Genomic DNA, 20,588 nt, shown 5'->3' with positions numbered 1-20,588 from the left:
AGTGGATTTCTGAAATCTGTGAAACTGAGACCATTAGGGCCAAAGAAAATTGGAATGAATTGCAAGGGAGAAATATTTTAAAGATGGAACTGAACACCTGTGAATCTCGGACCAGTTGGTAAACATATTAGAGGACATTGAACTCACATCTATAAAATTGGTAAGAGTTTGAGAAATGAAATGTGCTTTTCCCAGGGTCAGAAATTCTGCCAACTATATTTGGTTCCATACATTTTTACATATCAAAAATTGACTTATGGACAAGAAAGTAGACATATTTATTCCACTTTTCTTTCCATGGGAAATTAAAATATAAACACAACACACAGAAATAAAATTTATGAGCAGATGGTCTACCAGGCAGGATTTTTTTCCTTCTCTTTTCATCATGCTGTGTTATAGCCCATGTATGTGGACTTTTATTTAAACATTGGGAAAAATGTAAATATTTTATTTTCTAGCTAAAATAATTTGTTGATGCAAAAACACAATACTTAAAAAATCATAACATATATTCATTTGGGGTTTATTTTATTAAGTGCAATGGATCAAGAATAATCAAAATATCTTTGAGTTTATCTTTGGATGCAACTTCTAATTCGGAAGAACAAAATGAAAACACGGTACATACTTGCTGAGGAAAAAAAGACACTTAAGTTTCATTTATGATTTAAACAGCAGAAAAATAAGTACTCATTTTTGATAAATTAGTTTCTGATGATTGATAAAGAGATTTTGTGATTACGGTGTTTCAAATATTAACCACATGACTATTATCGAATGAAACTTCTATATATTCAACCACTTGGTCATAGAAGATCACACTATTTTATGTATACACTTTTCAAAAACTATATGGTGTTAGCTACTATTTCTAGGAACCAAGAACACTAAATATATTTTAGAAAAATATTTAAAGTTTTTTAATAATTAAGATAAATTCTTAAGTAACTAATTGGGAGTTTACTCTTTTACAGGACTTTATCTTTGCATAAATCTCAGTGACTATTTGTACAAAGATAGAAAAGAGTGTAACTCCTCATTATTTAAAAGAGAAATAATGAATAAATCATGTCTTTAACATTTAAAATAGGAATATGAAAGCAGAATACCTTTAGTAAAAAGCAACCCATGAATTTTTATGGTATCTATGTATTTTACAGAGTAAAATATGTATGCAGATTTGAAAGCAAATAATTGTACAGTATGTTAGAAATTGACCCACACCTGAGCGTATTTTTCAACTTATTTACATATATACATTCATATATATATGAAAATTGATATTAACATCCCTATTTTTATGGAAGTTTGCTTTGAAATATATATATAATTTATATATGTGTATATACATATATATAGTAGATGTGTGTATATACACATATGTACATGCCTATCTACATGCATATACGCAAATGTAGATTGGGTGTGTGTGTGTGAGGGAAAATTATTTTAAATTACATATAATCAGCTGTGAGCTAGTAAATAATAGTAAATAACAAACGGCTCTTAGAGAAGGAACCAAACAATTTGCAACATTTGCCAGTTATCAAGCCAATCACCATTGCTGATGCTAAGCTACCAGTGTGATGTCAACTGACTTAAAAGATTAGTGAACTTTCAACAGTCAGTTTTTGCAAGGCAATAATGTAGCAATGTACCCTATGTAGTGTACAGTAAGAATGAATAGAGAATTCAGCTATTGCTGGTCAACTTTATTTAAAACATAATTAATATTGGCACATACAAATAATAGTACCAAGCAAAACACACTTTTATTCAGCACAAAAATGTGAATAGTTCTCACAACAATATAGAAGCCTTGTTTTGACTCCATGATGCTTTGTTACTTTTAATCTATGTGTCCTTCTAAAACTGCAATTTTCCATATTTTTTCATGTATTTTGTTTTCATTTCCACTTTCTCCTATATTGTATTCTGTTTCCCCACTTTATTTATTTTTATTTTTTTAAAGATTTATTTATTTTAGAGAGAGAGAGCATGAGCAGGGGGAGGGGCAGTGGGTAAGGATGACAAGCAGACCCCTCACTGAGCGTGGAACCCAAAGTAGGCCTCAATCTCAGGATCGTGAGATCATGACCTGAGCCAAAATCAAGAGTCAGACACTCAACTGACTGAGTGAGTCACCCAGGCTCCCCCTGTTTCCCCATTTTAAAAATACAACAACTTTGAAGAAAAATGATCTGATGATTCAATTCTGCTGAAATACAAAAAAAAAAGGAAAGAAAGAAAAACACAACAAAATCTCATTTTAGCAATGTTTCTCTTAGTGGCCTCATGAAAACCGTTTCCTAAAACACTGAAATTAGTTTTACCTGATATAAAGTCAGTATTTTCCTATTTTTCAAAATTTCCATATTGTTAGAACTTTAATCAAATCAGATTTTTATCATATAATTTTTTCTTACACCTGACCCATTCTACAGTTTGTCCATCATAAAATTTAACATAAACATCCTATATCTTTTATTTTGAAATTTCCCATTCCTTTTCTAATTACTATGGTCCAAAATGACCATGATTTCCAGTCCCTATGTTAATAAATAAAAGTGAAAATTATGTCCCTAAACAAGCATACGATACTTCATGTTCATTAATCTTTACCACCTTACATATGGATAGCAAAAGACAGAAGATGAATAAAATATTCTTTAAATCATTTACTGCATTTTTTTTTCTTTCATTCCTGCAGTCCTTCAATGTATTTGATTCCTGTAATGGAGCGAAATTCTTCCTTCCATATCTTTCTGGTAATCACTGTGGCTCTTGATTATTCACAAACCTGTTTTGTCACAGAATTCTGCTTGCACAGACAGTCCCTGACTTGCCGTGGTTCGACTTAAGATTTTTTGACTTTACGACGGCACAAAGGCAATGCACGTTCAGTAGAAACACAACTCCGCGTTTGGAACGGGGACCTTTTCCCAGGCGAGCTCTACGTCATGGGAAGCTCCCGGGTGTCGCTGCGCAGCCGCACTTAGCCAGTTGCCGCTCCCAGTCCGCCCCGCTGTCACGAGGGTAAACAACCAATACACTCACGACTGTTCTGCACTCATACAACTATTCTATTTTTCACTTTCAGTAGAGTATCCAATAAATTATAAGAGACATTCAACATTTTATTATAAAATAGGGCTTGTGTTAGGTGATTTTGCCCAACTGTGTATTCTCAGCACATTTAGGCTAAACTATCATGTTCAGTAAGTCAGGTGTATTAAATGCATTTGACTTACGTTATTTTCAGTTTGCAAAGGGGTTTATTGGGATGTGACCTCATCGTAAGGGGAGGCAGATCTGTATAATTTAATGGAAATAACCTAAAAAATAGTTACACACAATACAACACCATGCAGGACATACAAAAATGAGTATTCGTATGGTGTCAAGTTTATTTTTAACTATTCTCAGGTAAGCTTCTTAAATAAGCTCTGCTGTTGTGTTTTTCACAATATAACCATGTTTCTTACATTAGCTTGGCAAAGGCAGAGCATTCAAGAGTTAAAAAAGAAACGGACTCTTAATTGTAGGGAACAAGCTGATGGTTACCAGAGGGGAGGTGGGTGGGTGGAGTGTTAGATATGTGATGGGGGTTAAGGAGGGCACTTGTGAAGAGCATGAGGTAATGTATGGAAGTGTTGAATCACTATATTGTACACCTGAAGCTAATATTACACTGTATGTTAACTAACTAGAATTTAAATTAAAACTTGAAAATTTTAAAAACATTTATAATTTTAACATAATTGATGTATAAATGAGGAAACTCAATTCAGAAAAATTAAGTAACCTTTCCAAAGTCATACAAACAGAAGTGACTCCTATTCTAATAACCTGGTTGAATTAGACTGGTCAATATCCTACCATACAGGAGGAATTTTGCATAGTTATGGTAGTTCAAAGATTAAAGACATGCTGTTTGCTTTCTGGATCTAAGATTTGTAATTTTCATAAATTTAAATGGGAAAAGTACTGTCACTGAGAGTTGTACAAAGTATTTTTTGAGCACATGAGAGAAATGAAATCTTCATAAAAGTAAGGTTTAGAATGGAAAAAACTTAGCCAAGGATATGCTATTTTATCCTTGTATTTAATATTTTAATAATGTGTACAAAAGTTATGTTTTAAAGGCAAAAATATATAGAATTAAATGAAATGAAAATACAACATATTAAAATTTGTAGCGCCATGCTGAAGCAGTGCTGAGATAAAAATATATACCAATACTGTTTACCTTAGAAAAGAGGAAAATTTTTCAATCAATAATTTAAGCTCTCATGTCAAGAAATTAGAAAAAACAACAGCAAAATAAATCCAAAGCCAGCAGAGAGAAGCAAATAATGAGGACAAGAGAAAGAAACACACACACACACACACGCACATTTAAATTGAAAATAATAAAAGAGGGGCGCCTGGGTGGCTTAGTCAGTTAAGCATCTGCCTTTGGCTCAGGGCATGATCCCAGGGTCCTGGGATGTAGCCCGGCATCAGGCTCCCTGCTCAGCTGGGAGCCTGCTTCTCCCTCTTTTGCCTGCTGTGCCCTCTGCTTGTGCTCTCTCCCTCTCTCTCTCCCGCTCTCTCAAATAAATAAATAAAAATTAAAAAAAAAGAAAATAAGAAAAGATGGACAAAACTTAATGAAACATAGCTGTTTCCTCAAAAACAAAATCAAGAAAAAATTGAAGAACATCTAGCAAGACCGACAATAAGTAAGTGGGTGTGTATGGATATCTGTATACACATGTATACATATATGTGTGTGTGTGTACATATGAAATGTCCATGTTGAATGCCACTGACATCTTTTTGATTGCCACTGTTCTTAGGAAAACATTCAGTAGGGATGGGGCACCTGGGTGGCTCAGTCAGTTAAGCGCCTGCCTTCAGCTCAGGTCATGATCCCAGGGTCCTGGGATCGAGCCCCACGTCGGGCTCCCTGCTCTGCGGGAAGCCTGCTTCTCCCTCTCCCACTCCCCCTGCTTGTGTTCCCTCTCTCGCTGTGTCTCTCTCTGTCAAATAAATAAATAAAATCTTTTTTTTAAAAAAAAGAAAACATTCAGCAGGGACATTTCATAATAAACACAATTATTATTTAACATTTCACTAAATCTTCTTGAACTCCTTAAGAAATCTAACATTTTATGATTGTAGATATCAAACCAGGAATAAGGTATTCATATAATACAAATGTGTGATACACATTTACTGATGTTGATTATGAACTATTGCCATCCAATTAATCAAAATTCCCACTTTATGATACATTTACTTACAACATTTCTGAAATACAATACTCTAAATCTTACCCTAAAATGAAATTACAACAAATAATATTTCACTTTTCTCTGATATTGTATATCTGGTAACAATTGGACCTATTATTTTAAACTCACTGTTCACCAGACTGCTCTATAGATGTAAACAATCATATGAAATTGCCAGAAACTCTAATGGATCCAGAATATACTCTGGGGATCTGTGTTGTTTATGTTTTTTAAATTTATAATTGGGAATTTATTTTATTATGGTATCTCTTATAAAACATTGAAAGCAGAAAAAAATATTGTTAGAGTAAGAAAGCCAAAAAAGTAGTTCAACTGGTACTTGCTGACAAACCTATATGTCTATAGAAAAATGGTCAATGGCAAAATATCTTCACTATTTAATCTTAATGAGAACTAAATATAATTCTCTATGAATATCCAAAATACCCCATTTAAAATTAAAACCGAGGTAAGGTGTCTCTGTTAGGGCTGATTATTTCTTTTTTTTTTTTAAGATTTTATTTATTTATTTGAGAGAGAGAGAGCACATGAGAGGGCAGAGGGTCAGAGGGAGAAGCAGACTCCCTGCTGAGCAGGGAGGGCTGATTATTTCTTATCAGAAAGATTCCTCCAACTCTGGGAAACTTTTTGTTGCATTAGTCTGACATTGTTTTCTGGAAGACTTAACGCCTGAGCTATAAATTTTAGTAAACTAATGTTAATTTATAAAATTTATCATTGTGCATTATAAGATGCATGTACTTGTAAGATATCACAATTCAGAACCTTTGGCTAGGCACAGAACTTACAAAAACCTTGTATAACAACATTCTTGAAAGATATCCATGATTATATCTGCAAAAATTTTGCAAATATTCAAAATCATGAATGATTCCTAAGACATTAATGTATAACCATCTTACATATAAGAGGAAATATCATATATACATATTATTATATATATTCATATAGATCATAAATATATATGCCATATATATACCCTATATCATAAATACTGTATATATATGATATTTATATATCATAAATATTATATATAACATATACCATAAACATCATATATATGTTTTATTGCTATATTTTCAGTTACTAATCCCTACTTTTATAATATCTAATCTTTTATTAATTTCTAATAATGCTTTTTGCTCACTGGCCTTGTATTTTACTTTTGTAGAATATATATCCAGATGTTCTTTATGTTTTTCATGACTCTCTTAACTTGTTCAAGCTTTACTCAAGCTTCTTGCCTATAAAGAACATTGACATGGGACGCCTGGGTGGCTCAGTCAGTTAAGCATCTGCCTTCGGCTCAGGTCCTGATCTCAGGGTCCTGGGATCGAGCCCCATGTAGGGCTCCCTGCTCAGCAAGGAGTCTGCTTCTTCCTACGTCCTCCCCCACTGCTTGTGCACACACACTCTTTCTCTTTCTCTTTCAAATAAATAAAATCTTAAAAAAAAGAACATTGACATAATAACTCTTTTAATGTTCTTGGTCACTTATTCTATTCACTTACTCTATTATCTGTTTCATTTCTGGTTCAATTTCCATTCATTGACTTTTTCTTTTTCCTGATTCATTTCATTTTATTTTTTCCTTCTTTATTGCAAGCCTGGTAATTTGGGGTAGTATGCCATACATTGTCAATTTTACCTTGCCGAGTACTAGATATTTTAATGTCCCTGCAAATATACATGTGCTTCTGGAATAGGTAAAGGAAATTAAAATTACACATATTATTGTTATGAAAATGAAATGCTTATCTATAGATATTCTTAGTTCTTGCAATAATATAACCAACTCTGAGAAAGTAAAGGCAAAAATAAAATGACAAATATGAGAAGCTGAAAAATACTATAAACATACTGAATTGAGCAGAAATTCATATTTATAGGAAGACTAGAGTTATATTTCTTTTTTTTTTTTTTTTAAGATTTTTATTTATTTATTTGACAGAGACACAGCGAAAGAGGGAACACAAGCAGGGTGAGTGGGAGAGGGAGAAGCAGGCTTCCCACAGAGCAGGGAGCCCGATGCGGGGCTCGATCCCAGGACCCTGGGATCATGACCCGAGCGGAAGGCAGACGCTTAACGACTGAGCCACCCAGGCGCCCCGAGTTATATTTCTTAAAACACGATTCTCACATAACATTTTATATCTTGACACTTTAAGTAAGAGTGTCACTTCTAAAATTTATGGAATAATTTTCATGTTTCAATGTAGTCACAAATTTATTATTGTTATCATTATTATTACTATTACAACTACTACTATTACTATTATTGTTATTATTATTGCTGATGTTGCTGTTGTTGTTATTTAGTTCTTCCTCACTGGTGTGTGTACATATCTTACATTGTAAGCAAACTATAAAGTCTTTGGGCACAGGATACATAGCTACCAGTTTTTGGAAATTCATAGAAGAAAATGAGTAACCTAATAATGTTATTCTAAAGTTTATAAATCTAAAAGAGCTGTGTGGCAGATACATCCTAAAAATGTATATTGTTTTATATTTTAAATAAACATTTTATTTGACCTCTAAGAAACATAATTTGGAGTTCTGGTTCTGGTTATAGCAGAATAAATTGTACTGGCTATAACTTGAGCTAATGATTATAAACTATAGATAAAATATAAAAAAAACAATTATTTAAGAATAACTCAACATAAGTAGAAACTACAGTAACACTATCCTTGAAAGAAGATAAATAAACTAGATATGTGTTACATTTAGCTATTTTTCCTTAAGAATACTTCCCAGGTCATAGGGCCCATCAATGGAGTAAAAAGGAAAATAAATACTATCTTACTGAGATGCAAGAATAATGGTCAAAGTTTGAAGCTATCAGAGGTACTAGGAATTAAAGGGAAAATTTGTCAATAAGGGAATTTAGGATTGCCAAAATCTACATAAAGTTTTCTTCAAATCTATGTTGTACTCTTTAACTGTCCATGAAAATTACAAAACAAAAATTACAAAAAGCCAAGGCATCCAGAAAAAATTAGTAGCTTAGAAGTAATATTTTTAGCTACAACCTCTGCTGGGGAAAAGAAAAAACAAAACAAACAAAAACCTTGAAGCTAAAACTTCATAGAGAGAGTGGTTTGTTTAAAAAAAAAAAAATCTGGCATTTCAGTTAAATGCAAAATGGCATATCTTAAAGTAAGCTTTGGACTAAAGGTTTTTCTGTGGGACAGATACCTACAAACTTCCTTTACAAAACCAAAAGCCAGGCCTCCGCAAGATCAAGATAATTCTCTGGTAATTTATCTGTCAAACAAAACTCAGCATTTCTTTGTGTAAGAAGAGGCAAAACTGATACATGGTGATTAATGTAAGAACAGCAATTGCCATTGGTTGAAGAAAGGATAATCTTTGACTCAAAAATGAACTTTCTATATTTTGCTCTAAATTTGTACACATTTGTCAAAACTTTTCAAACTGTGCATTTAAAATCTCATCATTTTATATACGTAAATCAAACTTCAGTCGGATTTGTTATTAAATATGAAACAAATCCAAAGGCAAATTGAAGATTTCATATCCATTTAAACTAAATGGATATGGAATTTGCAATATGTATTTGTGTTTGTGTGTTGAGCTAAAACTAGGTAAAAGACTGGTTTGCAAAATCATACCTACAGGAATCAGCAATCCTACCCAAATTAAATTTTAGTAATAATTTCAGTTTCAAACAGTAAGTAGACACAGGCAAAGCAGAGATGTCTGGCACATTATAGATGGCCCCTTCCTTTCTACACTGGACACACGTTCCCTGGTAAAGAACAATAAGTGAATGAGGCCCTGAATGAGGTCCTACATCACCTTACACAGCAGGGAGCATTCATGTTATGAAACATCTCCATCTCTTTAACACAGAGAGTTGACTACTTACGTGACATTTGCTGTGGAGTTAGGCATCAGAAACCATAGATTGCAGGTATATTTACACAAAACAATCATACACTAGTAATATACTACTAAGAGCATTTCAAAGATAAAAGACTCTCCCCTACCAAATACTGTTTACCTTAAGGTTTGGTTATCTTGCTTACAATGATATTAGATTGGACTATTTGTATTTCCTTTCCTCTGTGAGTGCCTGATCATGTAACTGCAGATAAATGGATCACAGACCAGCTACTTTATTTCCTTCCTTCTCAGTTTTTATACTAAAAGAAGCCACTTAATAATGCACACCCCATTGTATTCCATTTTAATTTAGGTTGGAATCAACTTACAAAGCAATGTTTATTTATCTTTACTCTGTTTTAATGCTGGACAAATCCTCCACAATAGCTAGAAAGAGATTCCAGAATAAACGTTGACAAGCAGCAGGTACAGTCTTCAGATAAATTTACAATGAAGTTCTAAAATTGTTGAATTGCATATATAGCATTTCCTTGGGCCTTCAAATGATACTCAATGATATCTACTCTTATTTCTAAATAGGTACTAAAAAGAATATATTTTAATATATAAATTTTAATACACTGAGAAGTTAGGAAATATGTATATATAATACTATAAGTATCATCTGAAAAATGACTGAATTTAATCACAGGTGTTATTTTCTTATCATGTTTTATTTAAATATTAGCATCACATTTCTATTATGCTTTATACATAGCACTTTATGTTTGGAAACCTTTGCTTCCAATTATTTTGATAAAATTTTCAATTGCATGTCCAGCTAAAATCATAGACATGGAGATGCAATGCTGTAAAATCCCTTTGACTGCAGCAATGATATTGATAAAATATCTTATTTCACAAAGTAAAGAATGCTGGAAGTTATGCTTCCTAATTATATTTTATGCTGTTTATTCAACCATGGATTTATTGACCCATATCTACCACACTTAACTCCAGCTATTCTTTATTCAGTTCTCCAAACATTCCATTTAAGAAACTTTGGAAATGGCATTTCTTTATATTTATCCTTCAGATCACAACTTCTCCAAGTATAATTGCCCTGGGACCTCAACTAGGTGAGAACTTCCACTTTGGCACTTAACTAGTACCTATACTTCCTTATTAGCATTTGGCAGTGTTTTAATAATGTCTTTCATTTGTATAATTACACATTATCTATCACAACTCCTAGAGTGTAAGCTCCATGAAGGCTGTGGATGTATTTCATGGCTTCACATTTTTATTTTTAGCATCTAACACAGACCTGGTTCACTGAAGTTGGTCAGGAAGCCCACACTTATAGAGACAGAGACAGAAACAGAGACAAAAATGAAAGAAAGAGAGAAAGAGAGAGAAAGAGAAGGAGGGAAATGTAGAGAGAGAAGAAGGAAAGAAGGAAGGAAGGAAGGAAGGAAGGAAGGAAGGAAGGAAGGAAGGAAGGAAGGAAGGAAGGAAGGAAGGAAGGAAACTTAAATGTGTCCAGGTTGTTAAGTATCAAAGGACATGAGGGAGTAATTGCCCTCTGTGAGCTTGGGCATTCACTAAAACTTAACTCCTAAATTGGAGGAGAAAAAAAATGCATTTCTCCAATACTTTTCATTTTACAAGTTCTTACATAAGATTAACCAAGGATTATCCAGATTTAGTGTTATGGGTTGAATTGTGTCCTTTCGAAGTTTACATATTGAAGTCCTAACCTCCAATACCTTAAAATGTAATCATATTTGGAGATAAGGTCTTTTTTGGGGGGAGGAGGGTATTTTTAATTATTGAAACAAAACAAATCTAAAACCACAGCTTCTAGAAAAACTATTTGTTCTTGTCGGTCTTATACCTCTCCTCCAGCTTGACCCTGGCCTCTCATCGGGCCTTACATTTAAGAGTTGTGTCTCTGAAGACATCCTTGTTGACAAAACTTGTCCAAAGAGATATCTACAGAGTAGCCTTGTGGGCATGAGGTGATTGTAGTTATAAACTTTCACAAAAGACTTGATCTTTGACCTCTTGGTAATTTTCTTCTTGCCCATGGCAGCTGTCCCTTTGTGGGGATAGCAGTCAATTCCAGCCGCCAGAGCATGGCTGTAGGGATGGTCTGAGGTGCCTTGCAATGTTCTTCACAATGTTCTTCACAATGACTGCTTTGCATCCAGAGTCTAGGGTCAGGCCAGGACCAGCACCAACTTCCCCGGTTTCATGAACTTGCCCATCTTGAAACCAGCCATTCGAGCCTAAGCAGAAAAGAAGAAACAGCACTTCCATTCAAGATAAGGTCTTTAAAGGGGTGATTAAGTTTTTTAAAATGAGTTCTTTAAGGTGGCCTCTAATCCAGTATATACTGATGTGTCCTATCCTAACCCTGCCAACATCTTGACCTTGGACTTCCAACCTCCAGAATTTTGAGAAATGAATTCCTGTTGTTTAAGCCACCTAGTCTGTGGTACTGTTATGGCAGCCCTAGGAAACAAAAACACTTACCCAATCTACTTCAGTCCTCAACATGATAGATGTTCTAATTGTATTTTTTATATGGGTTACAGAAACAAACAAACAAAACTAAAGCTTGAATTCATATTTAAATGGAATTAATTTCAGATATAGTTATTGAAAAAAATATTTTGTATTCTTAAAATATTTGTGTTTTTTTTTTCTATTTGTGTGTGTGTCTTTTAGAGTGAGTATGTTTGCACATGTCTGGGTGTTGAGGAAGGAGAAAAATGACTTTGGGTAAGGAACATTTTAATGCCAAATAAAATATAAGTGTGTATTTGCACCTAAAATACAATGTCTTAAATATTAACAAATCCTATCATTCTCAGTGTGTAACATGGAATAAATGCCAAAAATCAATCTTCTAATAGACATAAACAAAGAAAAATGAAATAAATAATTAATAGTTTATATGTCTTCTGCCTCTAATTCAAAAATTGGTCAGATTGTTTATTATTTCATTAAATTTTCACTTTAGTGAGACATCAAGGCCTTGCACTCTCTCTGTTTTGAAGTATATATGTGTTTACAACTGAAAAATGAGAATACATCTTGACATCTTAGATTTTCTAGTAAAACCAGTAAATGAAGGGTCATACCACTGGTATGATTCTAACTAATTGCTTAAAATAATGTGGAAGTCTTAAGATTATAATTTTAAATAACAATTCATTTCTAAATGTCTCTTTTTACAAAATGAATTTAAAAGAGATAATATCAATTCTTTAATTTTAAATTGCAGGTCCTCTGATAACTTTTAAGATAACATTTTATATCTCTATCATGTAAAGTTGTCAGAAGAATATAGCAAAGAAAATCAAATAGCAGTTCAGAAAACTTACTAGACTTTTCTGGGACTCAGAAATGTTAAAGAAATCAGATATGCCAGAGGGACACATCACACTTGAAAATAAATTCTATTTAAGGAAGCCAACCTATATAGCAGTTTTCTGTTCTTTTTCTTTCTTTCCTTTACTTTTTTTTAAACTAATTTCTCACAAAGCCCTAGCATCTTAACATACTCTCAGGCAAGATTTATTAGCACAGGATTTTAGTTAGTTGTCTAAACTTCAAAATTCTATTTTGTAGGATACTAGAGGCTATTCATTAGCATACTGTGAAGCATGTCATAAATAATTTAAACTAGAGTTGTCAAGATAAATGAAAAAAATCAATTTATGCTGCACTACCCTTAATTTTTTATTGTGCATGGATTTGCTTGCTTACTAATCTACAAAATCTAGTAAATCACAGTCCCTGTCATTTTAGTGAATTAATCTGTATCATTTCAACTTGACTGATTATGTCGAAGGAATACCATCAAGAATCTTAGACTGTTATTTAGATATTGTTTTTAAAATGAATATAAATACTTTTTTAAATGATGTTCAAGAAACTCCAGGAAGTAATAAAGGAAAATATTCAAACAGATTAGTAAAAGTGATTTTCCATCATTCAGGAAATTTTAGAACAACAAATTTAGGAAAAGAAATGGAAAAGAGAACATCAAATAAACTCAAAATGTATTAACAGGAAACAAAAAGTAAGCCATCTATTTTTACTGTTGAGGATTAGCAAGTAGCAGAAATAATCTAGACTCCAGAAATACAAATTAGATTTTTTTTAAAAAAAGATTCCAGCTTAGTGCTTAAAGTGGAGAACCAATAAAAAGGTCTGGAATTCATTTTTAGTTATGTAACTTACTCAACATGTGGCCTTGAGTTAATTATTTTTAATTTGTCCTTTAAAGAAAACTTATTCCTTATCTTTTATTTCTTGCCATGATTTTTTGTCACAATGGATTCTTTGATGTTCGATTTAAACTTGGCATCCATTTTAGGATCAATCTCAGTCAATTTGTATCTTATCAGTCTATCAGTTACTGACTGAGGGACTTTTGGTTTTAAGGATCCTCTGCTAGAAGTGGTAAGTAAGACATTTTCATGACTGCCTTTGGGCAAGAACTCTATACTTGAATACATTTTAGTCTAGTCTATATGAAAGATATCATAATCTCAGGAATAAGACTTTGTTTGGACTCTATAGTGTTTTGTATGAATTTAGCACCCCTATTCAACATAACAGTAGTCCATTCCTTTTTTTTTTTTCTTTATACAGTTTCATAAAATAGAATTTTCAGGCTGTGACAATTACCTCAGAGCTAGATATGATTTGAACCACTGCCAAAGGACAATTTTCTGCTTTGTAAATATCCTATGGAAGCATATTCTCAAATTTCATAGAAAGCCAATTTAGACTGGCTAAAGATGCATTTTGGTGAATAAATATAACACAACAAATATAATACATGATTAGTACAATACCATTTCATACAAGCTTGGTTGAATATATGCATTTAAGCTGTTATTCATTGGGCTAGAGAATTAAGTAAAACAAAGAGCATATAAAATCTTTGAAAAATTAGCTGGGCAATTTCTGGTTCTGCATGTAAGGAGAGTAGAAGTCCCATCCTAACAAAAAGTAAAAAAACTAAACAGATTGAAAAATCAAAAACTCTTCTTGGATAAGAGAGGTGAAGACTTGGAGAAAACCCTGCCCCCAGGCTTAAGAAGAAAGACAGGCAAATGCAGGGAGTCTGCTTATTTCAGCAGATACTCACGAGCAGAACCTCCACGGGAAGTAGTGCTGGGGTAGGAAAACCTGAATCAAGAAAATTGACAAATTGCTGGAGGCTCAGTGTGAACAACTCTGAGAGTTAAAAATCCAGGGGGCCACAGTCATAGGGGAATCCCCCACACTTTAATGAGTTTTACATCTAGAGGCCCCCAGATTCTCACAGTAAATATAAGAGAAAGATCCCTTCATGTTTCAAGGGGTTCAAGGGCTAAGGAACTACCTTTAAATGCACTAGAGTACATTCCTGCCTTCAGGATAAACTAGCTAACAAGAGCCTTATTTGCTGGGGTAACAGAGCCTAAGTAACCCAGGGAAGGAAAGTATCCAACTCTATCCCACTCTAGCCATCCTGTCCCACCTAAGTGGGGAAAGGGGATAAAAAACAACTGAGAAACATTTGTAAAGTTTTCAGAGACTCACTGAAAAGACTCAGACCTAATCATAGGTTTATAAAACACCTCCGCTCCCCACATCTCAGCACCACATTATTACAGACCTATTTCCTTAGGCTCAGTACCTCAAGTCTACCTATCAAGAAAAAATTAAAATGCAGGCCAAAAGGCAGAAAACACAATATGAAGAAATAGAGCAAGCATCAGAACAAGATATGGCCAGGATTTTGGAATTATCCAACCAGGAATTTAAAACAACTATGATTAATATACTGAGGGCTCTAATGGAAAAAGCAGCATGCAACAACAGATGGGCAATATAAGCAAAGACATGGAAGTCCTAAAAGAATTTTTAAAAATGCTAGAGATAAAAAAAAAAAACAAACTGTAACCAAAATGAATAATATCTTTGGTGGTCCTATTAGTAGACTGATACAGCTGAGGAAAGAACTTCTGAGCTTGAGAGTGTATTGATAGAAACCTCCAAAACTGAAAAGAGAACAAACACTGAAAAAAGTAGAGAATTTCCCCAAATTAATGTCAGACCAAACCACAGATCCAGGAAGCTCAGAGAACACCAAGAAGGATAAATGCAAAAACAAAAAACAACAGAAACAACAACAACAACAACAACAACAACAAAACCCTGCACCTAGGCATATCATTTTCAAACTACAGAAAAGCAAACATAAAGAAAAAATGCTGGAAGAAGCCAGAAGGGAAACAAACAAACAAACAAACAAACAAACACTTTACCTACAGAGGAAAAATGATAAGCATTACATCAGACCTCTCCTCAAAAAACATGCAAGCATGTAAGCAAGAAGAAAGTGGAGTGAAACAAAGTGTTGACAGAAAAAAAAACCCACCAACCTAGAATTTTGCTTCATGAGAAATTATCCTTCAAAGGTGAAAGAGAAATACTTTCTCAAAAAAACGAAAATTGAGGTAATTTGTTGGTAGTAGACCTGCCTTGCAAGAAATATTAAAAGAAGTTCTTCAGGGAGAAGGAAAATGATACGTGAGAAACTAAGATCTACTTAAAGAAAGGAAGTGCATCGAAGAAGGAATAAAAAGATAAGTTTTTGAAGATAAAACAAAAACTTTTATTTTTCTTACTCTTACTTGATCTATCCGATAACAATTTGTTCAGAATAATGATAGCAATAATGTATTCACTTAGGTAAGCTTATAGATCAGTAAAATGAATGACAGCAATGATACAAATGATAGATACGAATGATGGAATTGGCAGTTCACTAGATACAGCGAACACTAGGAACAGGTGTTTCTAATGTTAGGAAGGACAGAAACCCCGTTTCAAACAGCTGGGAGAGATGCCTGGGAACATGTATGCACTCTCCCCTATGACCACTGCCCCGTAGTAATCTAGAGCTTCATTATAATACATCGACACTGTGATTTGGAGCCCCTGCCCCCCTTGTGATGGGCGGCTGCCATGACAGCTCTAACAAGGACCATAGGGTCAAAAACCTCCTCTCTCAAAAACCTCAGGACCTATAACCTATTCAAACATAAAAGAAAAGACAACCGATCCCATCTGGGCCTGTCCCCTCTCCCATCTTAAGAGTGTACTTAAAACTTTTTTAAACTTTCTAATAAATTCTTGCTTGCTTGAGAGTTTGACTCTGAATTCTTTCTAAGCCAACGCAAGAACTGAGGTCTGTGCAGAGGCAGGGAGGGACCTGCTGCTAACACAAAGGATGGAAGGGGGGAATTGGGATGACTTTGTCATAAACTACTCACACTGCTTGTAAAGTGGTATGGTGCAATTTGAAAGAAAATTTGGATTAGTTGTAAACGTATATTGCAAACTCTAGGTAAATTTTTTTCTTCAGATTGAGTCCTGATCTATTGTTGTACCCTCCAGTTTACTGACTTTCTGCTCAATCATCTTTATTCTGTGATGAAGCCAATTCAGTGTATCTTAAATGTCAAATGCTTTTATTTTTCAGTTCAATTTTTTCCTGTTGGTCCTTTTTTGTATTTTCTATTTTTTCTGATGAGACTTCTGTTTTTTTCAATAATTAGGAACATTTTTGCTTCTGTGTCATTCAGCATGGTTACATAATTTAGAATTCTTAAGTGCTAATTCAATATAAGAATCATCTCAGAGTCTGCCTCATTGACTCTCTTTTTTTCTTTGGAATACAGAAAATCTTGTTTCTTTCAGTGCCAAATAATTTTCATTGTATCTTGAGCATTATCAATGTTATAAGACATGCTGGAATCTTTTATGTTCTTTAGAAGAAAGTTGATTTTATTTTTTAGTAACTCTTTTTTTTTTAAGATGTATTTATTTATTTGAGAAAGAGAGAGAGCAAGGGGAAGGGCAGAGGGAGAGGGAGAGGGAGAGAAAGAATCCCCAATAAGACTCCCCGCTGAGTATGGAGCCTGACATGGGGCTCAATCCCACGACTTTGAGATCATGACCTGAATCAAAATCAAGAGTCGGGTGCTTAACTGACTGAGCCACTCAGGCTTCCCAAGTTGCTTTTATTTTTTAAAGAAACAATTGACTTCTTTGGACAAAAAAACGACATCTGTCTCTTGAGCTTCAATTCAAGTCTGGTGAGTTTGTCCTATACTTGAGTGATTCAGGTATAAATCATCAATTTTTGTAGAATAATACATGAAAATTTGAGATCCCCGTCTCTGGCTCTCTGCTTTCTATGGCTCCCTCCTCACTCTCCAGCAATTATGGGTGACCCAGAATCTCTTGTTTGGTTCTTGAATACAGAACAAGAGAAGATTCTCTCTAGATTTCTAATTATCATATGCCATACTGCTAGGACTTGGCCTTCTGGTGAAAAAGCTATGAAAAGTAGAAACTCAAGTTTGGTTATTACATTCTTCCAACTTGATTACTATTCAAAACTGTCTACTGTTGTTTACTCTCTAGTATTTTGACATTTGTTTATTGTACTAACTTGACAGTTTATAACTGCTAAGGGACAGCCATTATGATTTAAGTTTTCTTGTCAATACAGGGGTGGGGAGCATTATCGTCTTTCACTTTTCTGCTTAAAATCTATTCTATCAATTATTATAATTAAGCATAATCCCATTTTATTTTTTATTTCCTGTAGATCTACTTCTGAATCTCTAGTCTATCCCTTCCTCTACAATACTAGGCTGGCTTTTATCTTTTTTACTCTTAGCCTTTATCAGGCAATTCCTAAAAACAATTAGTATTATTTAGAACTTTCAATGGCTTATTAGTAAATTTATTTTAAGAAATACTTTTATTATTAGTGACTTAATAATCTGCCCTTTGATGCAAACGTAGTGATTTGAAGGGGCACATGCACCCCAATGTTTATAGCAGCAATGTCCACAATAGCCAAAATATGGAAAGAGCCCAGATGTCCATCAACAGATGAATGGGTAAAGAAGATGTGGTAAATAGGGGCGCCTGGGTGGCTCAGTTGGTTAAGCGACTGTCTTCGGCTCAGGTCATGATCTTGGAGTCCCTGGATCGAGTCCTGCATCAGGCTCCCTGCTTGTCAGGGAGTCTGCTTCTCCCTCTGACCCTCCCCCATCTTGTGTGCTTTCTCTCTCTCTCTCATTCTCTCTCTCTCAAATAAATAAATAAAATCTTTAAAAAAGAAAGAAAGAAAGAAAGAAAGAAAGAAAGAAAGAAAGAAAGAAAGAAAGAAAGAAAGAAAAAGATGTGGTAAATATGTGTATATGTATGTGGTATATATATATATATATATATATATATATATATATATATATGATGGAATATTACTCAGTCATGAAAAAGAATGAAACCTTGCCATTTGCAATGATGTGGATGGAATTAGAGGGTATCATGCTAAGCAAAATAAGTCAGTCAAAGAAAGACAAATACCATATGATTTCACTCATATGTGGAATTTAAGAAAGAAAAAACAGATGAACATAGGGGAAGGGAAGGAAAAATAAAATAAAATGAAAACAGGAGAGAGGCAAACTATAGGAGACTCTTAACTATAGAAAACAAACTGAGGGTTGCTGGAGGGGAGGTGGTTGGGAGGATGGAGTAATTGGGTGGTGGACATTAAGGAGGGCACTGGAAGTAATGAGCACTGGGTGTTACATTGAACTGATGAATCACTAAATTCTAACTCTGAAACTAATAATACAGTATATGTTAACTAAATTGAATTTAAATAAAAAATTAAAAAAATAATCTGCCCTTTGCACATCTACCTCTATAATTTCTATAATTTCATCTAAGATAAACTTTCCTGTGATTCAACTGGAGTTACAGAAAGCTATGTGGTATTTGCACTTCTTGGAAAACTTTGAATCCCATAAATAACTGATGTTGTGTATTTTATCTGCCAGCTGTATGTTGAAGTTAAGCTGGCTCATACAGAGTTAGTAAATGAGATCAGCCTTGAATATATGAAATTTGAATTAATACTTCCTCTCTATATCATGTAATTATAAAATTTTTGGTAAATGTGAATTAGCAAATGATCTCCTAAATATAACTTTCCTTAATCAAATTCATAAAGAAATAGTATTTTGAAAGATAATATTTTTTAAATGTGTTCTTTAAACAAAGCTTAGCATTGAACTCTCAATTCTAGGACTAACAAAAGAAAAAATCCATGAATTAGATAACTATTTCATTAATAAAAAAAGAAAAATTTGCACATGGATTGTACATCATCTTCTGACATGACAGAATGTCTAAAATTTGGAAAACAGACAGGAATCTAAAGGAGAGAGCAATGTAATTTGGATTTAAAATATAAATTCTCTGGAACTATTTATTCTGTATATTCTTCAACTAATATTTCAGTTTTAATAGTTAAAACATCTATCATTTTCCTTTTTTTTAAAAGATTTTATTTATTTGACAGAAAGAGACACAGTGAGAGAGGGAACACAAGCAGGGGGAGTGAGAGAGGGGGAAACAGGCTTCCTGCTGAGCAGGGAGCCCGATGTGGGGCTTGATCCCAGGACCCTGGGATCATGACCTGAGCCGAAGGCAGATGCTTAACAACTGAGCCACCCAGGCGCCCCATAAAACATCTATCATTTTCTGAATCATGATGTCTACGTGTCAAAACCTTCAGATTTATTAACCTGAATTATCTTCTACACCTACTGTCTCTAATGAATGTATATACACTTCCATATGCACCTCATCTCAATACTTTAACTGTCAGGCCTATCAGCATCCTAAAATACCAAAAAAAAACAAAAACAACAAAAAAACAACAACAACAACAAAAAAAAAAAAACAAAAAACTAGACCAGTGATTGAGCATCAAAGCTGTAATGAAAAAAATAACCAAAATATATAAATAAAGTTTATTATTCACATTTAAAATATTTCATTTTGTTGTTGATTTGATATCTCTAGGCTATACCTGATTAATTCTGTATAGTCAGTCTTTATTTTCAAGGATCTTATCAGTATATGTTTAGTTCAGCTCACATTTTCTTTTCAAAATATTTGGATGATTATGAAAGAGTGTGAAATGTAAATTTGCAAAAGAAGATTTCAAGAAAGCCAACATATATGAACACAAATCCAGACTCACTGCTTAGCAGTGAAGTGAAAATGAAAGGGAAAAAATGATACTCAAGTTTTCACCTTAAAAACTAGAAATAATTTAAGAAGACTGCTGTATTAGATAGTAGAAAATGAGACATTTCCAGGCTATTCAGGAATTGTATACAGTAAAAATACAGTAAATTATAAATGTGGTAAAATAATTAAGCAATGATATGTTATAATATATATGATATCAAAGATTACGATACCTCTTTGATTTATATATGATACATATGTGATATGTGATGCATTCATACATACATATATGTGATA

General features: G+C 33.5%; 1 pseudogene; it reads right to left on the bottom strand.

Moving 5' to 3' along the window:
* Positions 1 to 11,003: 11,003 nt before the first annotated feature.
* Positions 11,004 to 11,425, bottom strand: LOC123838630 (large ribosomal subunit protein eL27-like; annotated as a pseudogene).
* Positions 11,426 to 20,588: the final 9,163 nt, after the last annotated feature.

The sequence above is a fragment of the Mirounga angustirostris genome, unplaced genomic scaffold (assembly GCF_029215605.1).
Source record: "Mirounga angustirostris isolate CCGP_5_RB_7025 unplaced genomic scaffold, mMirAng1.0.hap1 SCAF_3, whole genome shotgun sequence".
Classification (NCBI taxonomy): Eukaryota; Metazoa; Chordata; class Mammalia; order Carnivora; family Phocidae; genus Mirounga; species Mirounga angustirostris.
The sequence above is the reverse complement of the archived record's forward strand: the minus strand, read 5'-3'. Positions and strand labels throughout refer to the sequence as shown.